Consider the following 11,288-nt stretch of genomic DNA (forward strand, 5'->3'; position numbering starts at 1 on the left):
TTATCTATATTCTTAAATAATTTAAAATATACATATTTTCATAATTAAATAAAAAAAACGCATTATTAAAAAGCCTATTTTTTTAAACCTTTCTTCCATGATTTGAGCTAAAAATATTGTCAAGTTATACCATCGAGGGTATATATATAATAAGACTATTTTTTTCTAGCTAACCTCAAATTTTGTTTTTATTAGTCGCATGATTTTAAATTCAGCAGATTATAGCCCTAATCAAGATATGTGATGATTGTGTGACTAATTAGACATTTTAAAATAAAAAAAGGTCTTGCATTTTGACCCCTTTATCTTTTTATATGGTTATTAAATTAAATTGATTTATTTATGGTTTTTATAACTAACTATTGAATTTCTAAAATTTATTAACTTTTAAAAACCATTTATTTTTTTAAAAATATATAATTAATATTATTAAAATGGGAAGCATTATTTCAAAACGAGAGCTATCACATGTGCTATCAAAATTTTGAGTACCAACTTATAACTATGATTTGGTCTCATGTGCACATAAATTATTTTTACATTAAATTAAATATTATTATTTATAAATTATAAATAAATTAGTTTATTATTATTTTTCAATAATTTTTATTTTATTTATAATTTTATATTTGAGTAACTTGCATGTATTTAAAAATTGTAAAATGGGAAGCATTTTATTGGCTATAAAATTATTATTTTTAAATTAAAATAATTTTAAATGGGAAGCATTATTTCAAAAGTAGAGCAATCGCATGTGATCAAAAATTCGGCACCAACTTATAGCCATGATTTGGTTCATATACGCGCATTAACTATTTTTAAATTAAATTAGTATTTTATTTAAATTTTTTTATTTGAGTAACTTCCTTGTAATTCAAAAACATTGTAGAATCATGAAATATAGGTTTTAATTATAATAGCCAAAAGATTCCCTCTATCACTATTGCGATCGTTGGTCAGGCGGATCCCAGCTTCTTGTCATTGGTCTCTCTATTCTTCCTTGAATTTATGTATTAGTCTCATAAACTCTTATGAAGCATCTTCAAAACCCTAATTTTAGTTGTTCCTTTATGGATAAGCTATATCCCCGTAGAAGCACACAAGGTATGCATGCTAATTGTTTTTGGTTTTGATCTTAATTCTTATTAGTGATTTTTGATATGATATTGACTTTGATATGGCGCTAGAAACTCTCAATGTTGCTCAATTTCATATTAACTTTGGTACCATATGCTTTGATTTTTAGATAGTGTTAGTTGAGATTGAGTTTTGGGTTTTAGTTGTAGGACAATTTGTTCTTAGGTGTTGCAATGCTTTAAAGAAGTCAAATGTATGCTCTATTTGTTGGAAATATTCTGGTCTTTTGGTTTTAAAAAATTAATTAGGTAATAATTATACTTTTGCTTCTAATGTGCATTAATCTCTGATCTTGTCCTTTTCCTAGCTTGATACTCCAGGCCAGTTTTCTAAACTTGATAACTAATGGAAGATTATTGTTTTAATTATAATCCTAATTTGGAAGTTGTGCAATTTCTACCTCGATCCGGTCGTTCTTTTGTATGTTGCGTTACTTGTTAAAATGGAATACCATGCCCAAATTGATATAGACTTAGGAAAATCTGTTGCATGTTCATCGCTTATATTATGGTGCACACAATGATCATAGTTTTGTGAATTTTTTTCTAACAACCAATAATGCTGAAAATCAAGACTCCAAAGGCACAATGAGTTACACGAGGCAAGTGAGAAGTGTGCTTTGTTACATTACTAGTCAATATGGTCAACAAGGAGAAAAGAGCACATGATTACTGAGGAGAGAGGGAAAAAGTTAGCGACATGTGTTGGCGAAGCGATGAGGGAGAGGATGATAAGATCCGGGAGCTCGAGGGTTCATCATACCAACGGACAAGATCCTAAAAAGGAAGAAATAGGGAAAGAGAGGGCAGCTGATCTGGGGAATTAGAAGGTTGACACCCCTTGCGTGTGTGTACCCGCATGAAGTGCACGGGTTGTCGAGTAATAAAGTATCCAGGTGAGTGGGTAGTCTTATCCACAGGGAATAGTTGTTATGAAGCAAATAGTGATGCTATTTAGCTAAAGAGTGAATCAATTTGTGAGTGAGTGAACAATATCAATGCAAATAAAAGTAAAGAAGAAAGGAAAGCGCAATAGGGATCGGGAGAGCAATCGATAAGAAAATGGGAGTATCGGACATTGCTCACCCTAGGACCATTGTTTTCAAGTGCAAGACTACTAATTATGCTTCCTAATTAAAGTTTAATGAGTCGTGGAAATCTAAAGACACACGTTCCCAAATCTAAGGTCAGCAGTGACTAACCCTTATACTATGCCCAGTGAGAAGGCATGCTCTCGACGCCTCACACTATGCGGGATTGCATGAAGCTTTAGGGACTCTAAGTGATAAACCCTATTCCCTAAGATAGATCTAACCCTTTGGTCTAGGCGAAAGACCTCTAATCACAATTAAGCCCCAGAACTAAAGATTACTTCAACACTTCACTTTATTGCTTGCACAACTAAGCCCTAGTAGAGTTTGTCTCCTAGCACTTCACTCTATCATGACCGCAAAGAACTCTTAGAATGTGGAGGTAGGATAAATCACATCGGAAGAAAAATGGGACATTCAGTTACCTCTCGACTTATCCTCTCGACCCTCTCCAACCTTTGTATAATCCTAATGGTGTGCCACTCATCCAAAGGATTACCAAGATAGATTCTCAACCTTAGTGTCACTCTAAGGGAAAAATCAATACAAAAAGCATTCAAGGTTGATTCTCAATTAAAAACATCAATTAAGAGGCAAACTAAGAGTCAATGAAACAAAAATCATCCTAAGGTTTACAAGTCAAAGCACCCACTAGGGGTTTAGCTCTCCATGGAGCAATACATAATCAACAATATAATCGAAAGCAAAAAGTATGCTATCCATAGATAAAACCCCCTTGTAGTCCGTATCGATGGTCATGTGGAGCCGCCTCGTCTTCTCCAAAGGTTCCCTTATCAAGCCTAGGGCACACCTCGCGATTGATGCTCGAAAGCTCCCCACTAGCTTTCTTTCAAAGGAATGCGATGTTGAAGGCCGTAGAACCGCTCCAAAAACTTAGGGTAAAGCCTCCCCAAACCTTAGCTGCGAGCGCCTCCAAAGATGGGCAAAAGATGGGAAAAATATCCTCCAAGACTCCTCAAAATGCGGTATTTATAGTGGCTGGAATCGAGCATCCACACTGCCATGTGGATTTCCAGGAATCAGTTTTCTGCGAGCTATGAATAGTAACTACTACAATGATTTGTTACAGATCTTTGCTACAATACTTCGCAAAATGCTCCCGAATCCACTCTTTTCATTGATGCCACATGAATGGGCACACATCCATGCGGTAGATCGCGTCGTGTCTTTAATGAAACCACATTGACGGAGCTCTTTGCTAATGTTGCATGAGTCGAAACAAATGAGTGTGATCGCCTTTGTGCCCCTTCACTTTGTGTATTCTCTTAAGCGCAATGGAGGTTGGCACACACCCATATGTCTTTGAGCACAACTTGTGTCATCACCTTTGTTCGATTCAAGAACTTCATCACAATCACGTCCATGATTTTCTTTTGCTTTCTTTTATCTAACTTTGTCTCCACAACCCTACATGCACAAAAGAACACAAATGCACATGAATAAGCGATAAAATCTGATAAAAGTGATGCTCAATGTAAGAAAAGAATACTTCGTATTACTTATACACAAGCACTTATCAAAGGCCCTGGTTTCTTTCAAAGGAATTGAGAGCAGGGATTGTTATATCTTTCTGTTCATCTGGTTTTCTAGCATTATAGTTCTCTTAATTTTTGTAACTGAGGGTTACTCTAGTGAGAGTGTTTTAATCTCAAAACTCTGACTATTCTTATGTTTTGCTGTTTTGTTTTCCTTCCTATGAATGAGTGTTATCTAGATCTATGGGTCTAAGGTACTTGTGAATTGAATGACCTCTGTAAGGAAAGTCTGTCTTCTAGAGATTGTTTAATTGAATACCAAGTTCAATTTCACTGGGTGTTAATGAACAGGAAGCAATTTCTTTGATCCAAATAGTGAAGTAGTGTCCCGTCTTTTGAATTTTTTGTTGACATTGTAATCTTGAGCTGTTGATACATAACATTTGGTGCTTTCGTTGTACTTCCTCTATGGCTGATAATACTCGCATGAAGGAACTGTAGGCTAAAGTGGAGATTCTTTTAACTTGATGGACAATAATGAACATAGATTCAAAACTATTGAGCAATCTTTTACCAGTCTGCCATTAATTCAACAATCCTTAGCTGGGATTTCACAATTCCTTGAGTCCAATCAATGTATTAAACGAGCGGGATAATCTTCCACATCACCTTTATTGATCGACAACTCGTCCCAAGCTATTGTTCATAATCTCATGGACAACTATTCTATCAAAAACATTAAGATTGATTTCCCCAGCTTTGCCAACAAGGAGGCATTGCAATGGATCTTTCAGTCGGAGCAATTTTTGAGTATTATGGTGTGCCAAATAACCATCGATTACAAATTGCTTCAGTGCATTTTGATGGGGAGGTTGTACCTTAGTTTTAAAGAATATAGAAATTAGGCAGACTTACGTCATGGTAGCAACTAACAAAATTTTTGGAATATACTTATGGCCCATCCATTTTTGATTGCCCATGGTTTTCTCTCTTTCATTTAACTTAGGAGAACACATTTGCTGAGTTTTATGCTCATTTTACTGCACTGGCAATAGGGTCCAGGAAATACCTGAGGATGTTCTCTTGGACTATCTTATCAGTGGTTAAAAAAAAGATATACAGGTCGAGCTAATTCCATGGTACCCTAATGATCTTGATAAGGCTGTCACATTGGCCAAATTATTTGAGGAAAAGCTGCAATTGGGGAAGAGGACTTTCCATTCAAAGAATATTTACATTCTTGATACTAAGATAAAGGCCTTTCCAGGTATTGCATTTGTTGCTATGGGACAAGGATTGTTGTCTGCTAGTAACCCACAAGGGGGTCCCTCTAATACCCCACCCACAACATTCAGAAGAATGAGTATCTAAGAGATGCAAATTTGAAAGGCTAAGGGTTCGTGTTTCAATTGGGAGAAAAAATATTCACCCAGACACAAATGCCCTAACAAAAGACTTCTACTCTTACAATGGGAAGATAATGATACCAAAACATATGACAGTGAATTTTTCATTGATCCACATCTACCTGATGAAGCACATGTGGGGAGTTAGGAGACTAATATTAAACTGTCTTTGATGTTCACAGGATATCTCAGTGGACAGCAAATTAAAATTCCCTTTGATGGAGGCAGCGATGATACTTTCATCCAACCAAAGATAGTGAAATTCTTGCAACTAGATATCCTTCCTGCTACATCCTTGCGAGTTTTGGTGGGAAATTGCCAGACATTGCAAGTAGAGGGCAAGATTCCTGATTTATCTATGCAGGTACATGATTACACACTCTTGGTGCATGCTTTTGTGGTCGACATTGCGGGAGTTGATCTCATTTTAGGAGCTTCTTGGTTAGCCAAACTAGGCCCCCATGTCACTGATTATGAGGAAAAAATAATCAAATTCAATCAAAATAATTAGTTTATGGCGCTGAAAGGCGATCAATTGGAAAAATCCTGTGTATACTATTGTGCAACAGCTTGCTTAACTGTATTCTACTCAAGCTGTGGGGGAGGGAGTGTTATTCACTTCAAGTGCTTCATGATGAATCTCAATCCAACCTAGTGGTACAACAAGTGAGTGTTTCCTTTACAGAAATTACAAAAGCACTAGCTGCATCTACTCCACCTGAATTATCTGCAGTGCTACTCAAATATCAGAAAATTTTCTCCGAACCTATGGGATTACCTCCATCTAGATCCTACAACCATAAAATTCCACTCATTCCAGATTCTGTACCAGTGAGAGTAAGACCATATTCAGATCCACACAGCCAAAAGGCTGAAATTGAACAAATGGTGGAAGACATGTTAGGTGAAGGCCTCATTGATCATTGTACAAGCCCATTCTCATCTCCAATTATTGTGGTAAAAAAAATATGTAACCTGGCGATTTTGCACCGACTATCGAGCACTCAATGCCATTACAATAAAAGATGCCTATCCTATTCCTACGGAGGATGAACTTTTGGATGAGCTTTATGGAGCTAATTATTTTTCCAAATTGGATTTGGGTTCGGGTTATCACCATATCCTTTTACATCCAGATGATAAATTCAAAACGGCATTTCACACACATCAAGGACACTACCAATAGTTGGTTATGCTATTTGGCCTCTCAAATGCACTGGCAACATTCCAACCCCTGATGCACAAGGTTTTCAATTTTTCCCTCAGAAAAATTGTTTTGGTCTTTTTCGACGACATACTTATTTACAACATATCCTGGCTTCTTTACTTAAAACATTTGGAGATTGTTCTCTCCACCTTGGAAACAAATCAATTATATGCAAAATGGTCCAAGCGCAGTTTTGGACACGATAGATTGATTATTTTTGCCACATTGTATCCACTAAAGGTGTTGAAATGGACCCTTCTAAAGTATCAGCAATCCTAGAATGGTCATCTCTGCAATTTGTGAAGCATGTTCGGGGTTTCCTAGAATTAACTGGCTACTATCGGAAATTTATCAAAAATTATGCTACAATAACGGGACCATTAATAAATCTATTGAAGAAGGATCCTTTCAAATGGGTGGAAGCCGCACAACAGGCCTTTGATACATTAAAACAAGCCATGACTACGACCCAAGTGTTAGCCTTACCAAATTTTTTACTGCCATTTGTTCTGTAGACTAATGCTTCCGGGATTGCAATTGGGGTTGTGCTGAGTCAAAGCAACCACCCTATTGCATATTTTTCCAAAAAAATGTCTCTTAGAATGCAAAGACAATCAGTCTATATCAGAGAATTATTTGTAGTCACGGAGTCAGTTAGCAAATTCTGTCGTTACTTGTTGGGTCATCAGTTTGTCATCCGAACTGACCAACAAGTACTATGACATCTCTCAATGGCCAGCAAATTCCGTCATTACTATGGCATTACTACCGTATCATTAGAATATGGATGATCCTCCCATGGTTTCTCAATCTAGATAAAATTTTGTCTCAATTAAAAGGTAATCTCTTGCCGGCTCAAGTGCCATGAAACGTTATGTAGATGCCAAACGCACTGTGGTTACGTTTTAAGAAGGTGCTTGGGTCTTTGTTAAACTTCAGCTGTATCGTCAAACTTCAATGTTGCTTCGCAAGAACCAAAAACAAAACATGAAGTATTTTCGACCCCTTCCAAGTATTACAGTGAATTGGTGATGTGGCGTATAAGTTGCACCTGTTAGAAGGTACTAAGATCTACCCAGTATTCCATGTGTCCCTCTTAAAGCCATGGTTGGGTGATATCTAAACATATGTATATCATATTGTTGGTTAATTTACATTCTATGGTTATATCTAAACATATGTATATATATTTATATATGCTTGGGTTGTAAACATTTATTTTTTGTGTTTTTTTTTATTGTACTTCTAGGATGCGCCATTATAATCTACTCATGATTATGTTAATAATGTTTACTTAATTTTGTGTGCTAAGAGACGTGGTCCTAAGAATAAGATACTATTATGCTAAATTTTTTTATTGTTTTTCATTTAAAAACCTTATAGGCGGTGAAAGTTTGGCCAAGGGCAAAGAGCTTGTGGAGGAGTGATTACACCTGAGCTCTTAGACCTACTAGTCTAAGCACTATGAGTGGATGTTTTCATAAAGATATATTTTTTTAATGTTTTTATCGTCTGTTCACAATGATTTTTTGCTTATAAATTGAGTTTTTTTTCTTTGTGGTGTTGTGGACAAATTATGATGTTGTATCATATGTTTATGGTGTAAATTGAAATGTTGATTTTGAAATATTGGTGATCGTGAGTCTATGACTCGACTGCTGCAATAGTGGTCTCCACGGTCCAACATAGCGAGAGGTGGCGTGGTTGATTGTCTGATTGGTAATACCGACTCAGGAGGTGCGGAGAGAATTTGAGTTGGGAGTGGGTGAAAATCCACTGGTTCTGAAACACCGTGTTTCACCATACGGATGAACTTAGAGGGCAACACCAAGGTGGGCTTAACTCAATATTTTATGGGAAAATTACTGTTCACCCGTCGTAATTTTCAAAACTTCCCAAAAACCCCCTCCTACTTTTGCACACCCCGGACAGCCCTTCCGTTAGTGTTTAACTTCCCTTTTACCCCCTACCGTTCACTTCAAATGGGTCCATGTTGTGAAATCCCATTTTTGGCCCTGAAAATGGTGGGAAAGGAAAGCGCCAAATCACATCATGTTCAACCTTTTTGAAGGGCTTTCTACTTGGTTTAACGTTTAAATATTTTTACTAATATGTTTAATAATTATCATATCCGTGTAATACTTCCCATCTCCGTTTAACGTTGTCTTTACATGTATAACTATTCATATTAACATGTAAATTCTCAAAGTCTCGCGCAAAAGCGGTGATCTTTTTACGTTGATCCGAATCGGCGCGTGGCACGTGGCGGTGGCAGGGTTATGGTATCCCGTGCATAAGAATTAATGACGGGTCATTAAAAATTTTATGCACGGTAACATAATTTTCTCGAACACCCGCTCGTTCTCATCGATCAATGTCGGCCATCCGTGCGCTTAACTTTTTCTCGGATATGAAGAGTCACCGCTTGTGGAATTCACACCATAAATAACCGTAGAGAACCCTCCCCATGGACAACCACCGTCGTCCTCATCATCCTCCTCCTCCTCCTCCTCGTCCTCCCTCTTCCCATGGACAACCACTCTATCTCGAGAAAGGATGTTTCGTGAACCTTCTTCCTTATCTTGAGAATCATTTAGCCGCAATCACCGACAGTTAAACTATCTTTTCCTGCCCAAGTCGAAATGCTCTCATAATTGCCCCGAATGCGCAGGATTCTTGCAATGTGGACGACGGGCAAGCAATTAGCTTGAGCATTTCGACTTGGGTAAGAAAAGAAATTTTTCACGTGATTTCGTGATGCAGGAGGATTTCTAGAGGAGGGAGATCGTGAAACATCCTTTAAGACGGGTTGATATTTATCACTTGAGACTTTCGTACCATTTAAGAACATTACGTCGGTGTACAACTATTACGCTACGTGTTTAACTATCGGGATCTTCGTTTAAGTCCCGACCATGACACATTGATTAATAGTCGCTTTTCATGAATGTGTTGTTTAACCTTTTTTTAATGTTGTACGTCGTGCGAGTTCAAGTTGATGCGCATGTTATGCAAACCCGCGTGAGCATTCGAATGTACAGCACACTTGTTTCGTTATACGAGTGGTCGAGTGAGTGTCCAAAGTCCGAGCGGACGTTGTAAATGTTAGTAAAATCTTTATAAATAAAAGCGAAACAAGCTTATTTGGCTGTGAACTTCGAAATTTAAACATAGACCTAGTAAAAACAAACAATGTGGGAAACAAAAGAACGTCATTGTAAACAATAGAAAATACGTAAATATGTTTAAACATGGATAACGGTGTTTAAGAAAAAGTTACTCTTTAAACAATGACAACGGTGTAAACAATAGAAAAAGTTAAACACTACTCAAGTTACTCTTTAAACAATGACAACGGTGTTTAAGAAAATACGTAAAGATGTTTAAACGAGTGACCAGAGGTACCCATCTTCAACGCGATGTCGTTGAAAGTATTCAATTTAAACAATAACATATTATTTAAATGATATAGACTTTAGTTAAACAATTAACTGCTTTTTAAACACTATATGTATCTCGTTTAAACATAAAAAAGCTTGACGTTTAAACAGTAGACTCATGTTGAGTTGAGAACTTTCATTCGAACGATGACAATATGTCTTCCTCGCGACGAGTGACATATATTTCCCTTTTGCCCTTTGCGATGGAGGGAAAAATACCGCCCAATCACATCACGCCTAGTCTCAACCTCTATGCAAACAACTCGCAGCACTTTTTGTTTGCCTTTCCGATCTGCTTTTGTTCTTTACATCTTCTACTTCTTCTGCTTCGTCTTCTTTTTGTTCTTCATTTCATTTGGTTTATACGATTTGGTTTTCGAATCGATATATTATGGAGAGTTTTTGTGGTATTGCTAGATTCAACGGGGAGGGAAGAGTGCTAATGTTCACGGCTCGGACTTCTTGGGAGTTGGTGTTATGAGATATGTGAGCCCGATGGGGTCTCAAGTTTCTCTTGTCGAGTTAAGTTCATCACACCGGATGGATATAAAAGCGGTTTGCCCAATCGAAAACGATGTTGACTTCAAAGCGGATGTGTCACGTCCATTCCATCTTCAAATGTGTCAGTAGTTGATCTTGTCGTCGAGACGAAAAATGTGCCATTGCCAAATCCTAATGAAAAACGAGGTTTACTCAGTTAGAAGTTCCTTTTCTTTTAATTATTCCGATTGTGCAGGGGTCATTATTATTTAAATATGTCCGTCAACTTTGTTAACATATTATACTAGTCCTTTTACGTTATTAGTTAATTGCTTAAGTATTTAATTTAACGCTTTAACTATTGTCATTATCGCTTAAACATTATACTCTCCGCTAACATATTGATCTTTTCATTTCGATCAAGTGTTGGCGAGAATTCAGATTCTGCGAAAGTGCTCCATTCATCCCCATGGTGACCCCGGCGAGTGTGGGATGTCTTCCTTCCTCGTCCCGATCATTCGAAGTGTTGTCGTTGGATATTGGACAATGTTTTTGACTGAGTGTTCGAACATTTCAGTGGATGTACTTCAAAATCATGCAATCAAAAAGGAATTTTGACTTCAAATTCATAAAGAACGAAAAACATCGGGTGATCGTGGAATCTTGCGCCGATGGTTGTCGCTAGGCCTTCATGCATCAAAAAGAGTATAACAAAAATACTTTCGTAATCAAGACAATCAACTCGTCACACACTTACTGGTGGTGGCATAGGTTCAAGGCCACATCCGAAAAGCGCCCAAAAATGGGTTAGCGCATCGAGTGATTCGGAAGCTCAAGGACCGTGCCCCTTGTACATCGACATTCAGAAGGACATGTTACGGGAACATGGTGTCCACATACCATACAAGCGAGCTTGGTTGGGAAAAAGAGCATGCCCGGGTGGTGCTCGACGGCGAGTGACATCTCCGCTATGACCGCTTTTTGCTTTTGGTATGTGGATAAGGTGCTGAGACAAATCCCGGAAAGCGCTGC

The sequence above is a fragment of the Dioscorea cayenensis genome, chromosome 10 (assembly GCF_009730915.1).
Source record: "Dioscorea cayenensis subsp. rotundata cultivar TDr96_F1 chromosome 10, TDr96_F1_v2_PseudoChromosome.rev07_lg8_w22 25.fasta, whole genome shotgun sequence".
NCBI classification, from domain to species: domain Eukaryota; kingdom Viridiplantae; phylum Streptophyta; class Magnoliopsida; order Dioscoreales; family Dioscoreaceae; genus Dioscorea; species Dioscorea cayenensis.